The sequence below is a fragment of the Homarus americanus genome, unplaced genomic scaffold, assembly GCF_018991925.1.
Source record: "Homarus americanus isolate GMGI-L3 unplaced genomic scaffold, GMGI_Hamer_2.0 scaffold22250, whole genome shotgun sequence".
NCBI lineage: Eukaryota > Metazoa > Arthropoda > Malacostraca > Decapoda > Nephropidae > Homarus > Homarus americanus.
In genome coordinates this window covers 2,360,046-2,366,045 of record NW_024741189.1, presented here as the reverse complement: position 1 = coordinate 2,366,045, position 6,000 = coordinate 2,360,046, and the positions used below count along the sequence as shown (strand labels likewise).

Here is a 6,000-nt window from a genome sequence, read left to right as displayed (position 1 = left end):
GTGGTATAGCCCTGTGTGTCCCAGGTGTGGTATAGCCCTGTGTGTCCCCAGGTGTGGTATAGTCCTGTGTGTCCCCCGGTGTGGTATAGCCTGTGTGTCCCAGGTGTGGTATAGCCTGTGTGTCCCCCGGTGTGGTATAGTCTGTGTGTCCCCAGGTGTGGTATAGTCTGTGTGTCCCCAGGTGTGGTATAGTCCTGTGTGTCCCCAGGTGTGGTATAGTCTGTGTGTCCCCAGGTGTGGTATAGCCCTGTGTCCCAGGTGTGGTATAGCCCTGTGTGTCCCAGGTGTGGTATAGCCCTGTGTGGGTGTGGTATAGTCCTGTGTGTCCCAGGTGTGGTATAGCCCTGTGTGTCCCCAGGTGTGGTATAGCCTGTCCCCAGGTGTGGTATAGTCCTGTGTCCCAGGTGTGGTATAGTCCTGTGTCCCCAGGTGTGGCACTGTGTCCCAGGTGTGGTATAGTCCTGTGTGTCCCAGGTGTGGTATAGCCCTGTGTGTCCCAGGTGTGGTATAGCCCTGTGTGTCCCCAGGTGTGGTATAGACCTGTGTGTCCCAGGTGTGGATAGCACTCCTGTGTCCCAGGTGTGGTATAGCCCTGTGTGTCCCCCCAAGGTGTGGTATAGCCCTGTGTGTCCCAGGTGTGGTATAGCCCTTGTGTCCCAGGTGTGGTATAGCCCTGTGTCCCCAGGTGTGGTATAGCCTGTCCCGTGTGGTGCCCCGGTTGTATGCGTGTGTCCCAGGTGTGGTATAGCACTGTGTCCCCAGGTGTGGTATAGTTGTCCCGTGTGATAGCCCTGTGTGTCCCCAGGTGGTATAGTCCTGTGTCCCCAGGTGTGGTATAGCACTGGTCCCAGGTGTGGTATAGCCCGTGTGTCCCAGGTGTGGTATAGCCCTGTGTGTCCCCCAGGTGTGGTATAGCCCTGTGTGTCCCAGGTGTGGTATAGCACTGTGTCCAGGTGTGGTATGCGGTGTGGTATAGCCCTGTGTCCCAGGTGTGGTATAGCTGTGTCCCAGGTGTGGTGGCCCTGTGTCCCCAGGTGTGGTATACCCTGTGTCCCCCCAGGTGTGGTATAGCCGTGTGTCCCAGTGTGGTATGTGTGTCAGGTGTGGTATAGCCGTGTGTCCCAGATTGTGGTATAGCCCTGTGTCCCCCGGTGTGGTATAGCCCTGTGTGTCCCCAGGTGTGGTATAGCACTGTGTCCCCAGGTGTGGTATAGCTGCGTGTGTCCCTCATGTGTGGTATAGCCCTGTGTCCCAAGTGTGGTGGCCCTGTGTGTGGGTGTGGTATGCACTGTCCCCAGGTGTGGTATAGCACTGTGTGTCCTCCAGGTGTGGTATAGCCCTGTGTGTCCCCAGGTGTGCGTAGGTGTGGTATAACTGTGTCCCCAGGTGTGGTGTATAGCCCCGTGTGTCCCCAGGTGTGGCGCAGCACCGTGTCCCCCCCAGGTGGTATAGCCCCGTGTGTCCCCCAGGTGTGTGTAACCCCCAGGTGTGGTATAGCAGTCCCCCCCCAGGTGTTGTATAGTCCTGTGTGTCCCCCAGGTGTGGTATAGCACTGTGTCCCCAGGTGTGGTATAGCCCTGTGTGTTCCCAGGTGTGGTCCCAGGCCCTGTGTCCCCCAGGTGTGGTATAGCCCTGTGTGTCCCCCAGGTGTGGTATAGTCCTGTGTGTCCCCAGGTGTGGTATAGCCCTGTGTGTCCCCCAGGTATAGTCCTGTGTGTCCCAGGGTGTGGTATAGCCCTGTGTGTCCCCCAGGTGTGGTATAGCTCCAGGTGTCTCCCAGGCTCCCAGGTGTGGTAGGTGTGTGTTCCCAGGTGGTAGTCCTGTGTGTCCCCCAGGTGTGGTATAGCCCTGTGTCCCCCAGGTGTGGTATAGCCGTGTGTGTCCCCAGGTGTGGCATAGCCCTGTGTATCCTCCAGTTGTAGTATAGCCCTGTGTGTCCCCCAGGTGTGGTATAGTCCTGTGTCTCCCCCAGGTGTGGTATAGTCCTGTGTGTCCCCCAGGTGTGGTATAGCCCCGTGTGTCCCCCAGGTGTGGCATAGCCCTGTGTGTCCCCCAGTTGTGGTACAGCCCTGTGTATCCTCCAGTTGTGGTATAGCTAGGGATGGGTTGCATCTGTCTAGGGATGGAGTGGCTACCCTGGCTGGGACTGCTAGGGTAACATGTGAGCACGGGGGTGGAGGAGACTGCAGTGGGAGCGGGTAAACAAAGTGAAAGGTTACAGGGAAATAGTGTTAGGAATGACGACAAAACTAAATTAGACAGCGAGTTAAAACCTAAACGCGGCAAAGAGAGTACTCAGAACACGACTAACTTAAATGTCTACTACGCTAACAGTAGAAGTATGAGAAACAAAATGGATGATATTAGGGCGTTGGTATGTACCGAAGAAATCGATATAATAGCATTCACTGAAACATGGATCAACCTAGACTCAAGTGAGTTACCTGTCGAATACCAAATTGCAGGTTACAAATTATTCCATACCGATAGGCAGATTAGGAAAGGAGGCGGAATGTCAAGCTATGTCAGGGATAATCTGAAGTGTGAAATAAATAAGGAAATAAAAACTGAGCGGAATACAGAAACATTTTGGATAGAATTAATCAATGGTAGGGAAAAATTAATCACAGGAGTAATATATAGACTTATCTGGAATGAAATGCGCAGGGCTTCCATACACAACAAAGTCTGTATAGTAGGCGACTTTAACTTTGGCCAAATAGATTGGATTGACCTTACGGGTAACTCAAAATCAACATATTACCGAACCTACCCGGGGTAATAATATACTCGATTTAGTTCTGTCGAACAGAGAAAACCTCATTAGGCATGTCGAGGTAGGGAACGAACTTGCAAACCGCGATCACAAAGAAATTAGATTCCAGTTAGATTTTCAGGGCAGCCGTAAGAAAAATTCCACAAAAGTCCCAGATTTCAGAAGGGAAAACTTTGATAGTTTGAAGAGGCAGATGAGAGAAGGGGTATCACGCATGGGGGTGAACTACTTGGACCTGACGATTGAAACGGACCTGATAACGAGATCTGAGGTTGCCGAGTTCCACGACAATTTAAATAATGAGTTACTTAATGCACAAAGGCAGAACATACCATACAAAAAACTCAGATCAAACAACAATGACCCTAAATGGATAAACAATTATTTAAAGAACATTAATGGTCAAAGAAAGGCTATAGGTAGGAGGATAAATCGTGGCGAAATTTACCTCCGGGATTATTATAAGGTATTGGCCGGTAGGGTTAAGACCGAGATAAGGAAAGCAAAGAGGAATAATGAGCTGAGGATAGCAAGGGAGGCGAAGACAAACCCCAAGGGATTCTATCAAATGTATCAAACTAAAACACGAGAAAAGATTGGGCCAATACAGTCAGATACCGGCGAGCTAACTGATAACGACTGAGAAATGAGCAATAATCTGAATAAATATTTTTCAACAGTTTTCACCACCGATAATTTAAACATGATACCCGAGGCACCGACTATATACAGAGATAGTGAAGAATAAATTAAGCCAGATAATAGTGACTAGTAACGATGTTAGTAAGCAAATAGAGAAACTAAAGCCTAATAAGTCACCTGGTCCCGATGAGATATTTGCCAGAGTATTAAAGGAATGTAAGAAAGAGCTTAGTATGCCCCTAGCAAAATTTTTTAACATGTCATTAAAAATGGGTGTAGTACCAGAATCCTGGAGGATAGCGAATGTAATACCGATTTTCAAGAAGGGAAATAGATCACTATCCTCTAACTACCGTCCAACCAGTCTACCATCAATTGTAGGTAAATTACTGGAAGCAATAATTTCGAACTATTTGAAATCACCTGGAGAAGCACCGATTGATCAATGATTCCCAACAAATGGCTTCACAAGCGGGCTGTTTTTGATTCAGTGGATGAGGGGCACAATTATGATGTGGTATATCTCGACTTTAGCAAAGCCTTCGACAGAGTCCCCCACGAAAGACGAATTAGAAAGGTAGAAGTGCATGGCATCAAAGGTAATATCCTTAAATGGATTAGGGCGTGGTTACGGGACATGAAACAGCGAGTGAGCATAAACGGCACTAAATCACATCGGAGCAACGTCACTAGTGTAGTTCCCCAAGGCTCAGTACTTAGACCATTATTATTTATTATATACATAAAGGACATAGATATCGGCATAGACAGCAACATAAGTAAATTTGCTGATGACACTAAAATAGGACGTGTAATTAAATCTGACGAGGACTCCGCAAAACTACAGGAAGATCTAAACAAATTTTTCGAATGGTCTGAAAAATGGCAGATGAAATTCAATGTGGACAAATGTAAAGTACTCAGTATAGGAGACGTAAACAGGGAAACCAGTTACCAGATGAACAACGATGCCATTGAGAAATCCGACTGCGAGAGAGATTTAGGAGCCATGATAAGTAGGAATCTTAAGCCAAGTAAACAATGTGTTTTTGCTCGTAACAAGGCTAATAAAGTACTTGGGTTCATACAAAGGAGTGTTAGTTACAAGACTAGCGAGGTCATCTTAAGCTTATATGTTGCGCTTGTGAGACCTCACCTGGATTACGCAGTTCAGTTCTGGTCACCGTATTACCGAATGGATATAGAATCCTTGGAAAGAATCCAGAGGAGAATGGCGAGACTAATCCCGGGCATTAGGAACCTTGAGTACAGAGACAGGTTAAAGCATCTTAATTTGCACTCCCTCGAGAGACGTAGAGCGAGGGGGCGACATGATAGAGGTGTATAAATAGAAGTCAGGGCTAAACAAAGGGGACATTACAAAGGTACTCAAACTATCCAACCAGGAGCGAACTCGGAACAATGGTTTTAAATTAGACAAATTTAGATTTAGGTGCGAAATTGGTAAACACTGGTTTGGAAACAGAGTAGTGGATGAGTGGAACAAATTACCAAATATCATCATTAACTCGAACACGCCGGATAGCTTCAAACATAGGTTGGATGCTTATATGAGCAATAAGGGTTGGGTGTAAATGGGACTGCCTAGTATGGGCCAATAGGCCCGCTGCAGTTTCCTCCATTCTTATGTCCTTATGTTCTTCTTAGGTGTGGTATAGGCCTGTGTGTCCCCCAGGTGTGGTATAGGCCTGTGTGTCCCCCAGGTGTGGTATAGCCCTGTGTGTCCCCCAGGTGTGGTATAGCCCTGTGTGTCCCCAGGTGTGGTATAGGCCTGTGTGTCCCCCAGGTGTGGTATAGCCCTGTGTGTCCCCAGGTGTGGTATAGGCCTGTGTGTCCCCCAGGTGTGGTATAGCCCTGTGTGTCCCCAGGTGTGGTATAGCCCTGTGTGTCCCTCCTGTGTGGTATAGCCCTGTGTGTCCTCCAGGTGGTATTGCCCTGCGTGTCCCCCAGGTGTGGTATACCCCTGTGTGTCCTCCAGTGTGGTATAGCCCTGTGTGTCCCCCAGGTGTGGTATAGCCCTGTGTGTCCTCCAGGTGTGGTATAGCCCTGTGTGTCCTCCAGGTGTGGTATTGCCCCGTGTGTCCCCCAGGTGGTGGTATAGCCCTGTGTGTCCCCCCAGGTGTGGTATAGCCTTTTGTGTCCCCAGGTGTGGTATAGCCCCTGTGTCCTCCAGGTGTGGTATTGCCCTGTGTCCCCCAGGTGTGGCATAGCCGCCTTGTGTGTCCCCAGGTGGTATAGCCCTGTGTGTCCTCCAGGTGTGGTATTGCCCTGTGTGTCCCCCAGGTGTGGTATAGCCCTGTGTGTCCCAGGTGTGGTAGGTATAGCCCCTGTGTGTCCTCCAGGTGTGGTATAGCCCTGTGTGTCCTCCAGGTGTGGTATCCCAGGTGTGTGGTATAGCCCCTGTGTGTCCCCCAAGTGTGTATAGCCTGTGTGTCCCCCAGGTGTGGTATAGCCCCTGTGTGTGTCCCCAGGTGGTATAGCCCCTGTGTGTCTCCCCCAGGTGTTGTATAGCCCTCGTGTCCCCCAGGTGGCAGCTCCCTGTGTGTCCCCAGGTGTGGTAT

At 49.6% G+C, this 6,000-nt stretch overlaps 1 protein-coding gene across 6 annotated transcripts in view; it reads left to right on the top strand.

Moving 5' to 3' along the window:
* The window catches only part of LOC121875723 (phospholipid-transporting ATPase IF-like), an 85,494-nt gene that overhangs the window by 56,781 nt on the left and 22,713 nt on the right, over positions 1 to 6,000 (top strand). The gene's annotated exons all lie outside the window — the stretch shown is intronic.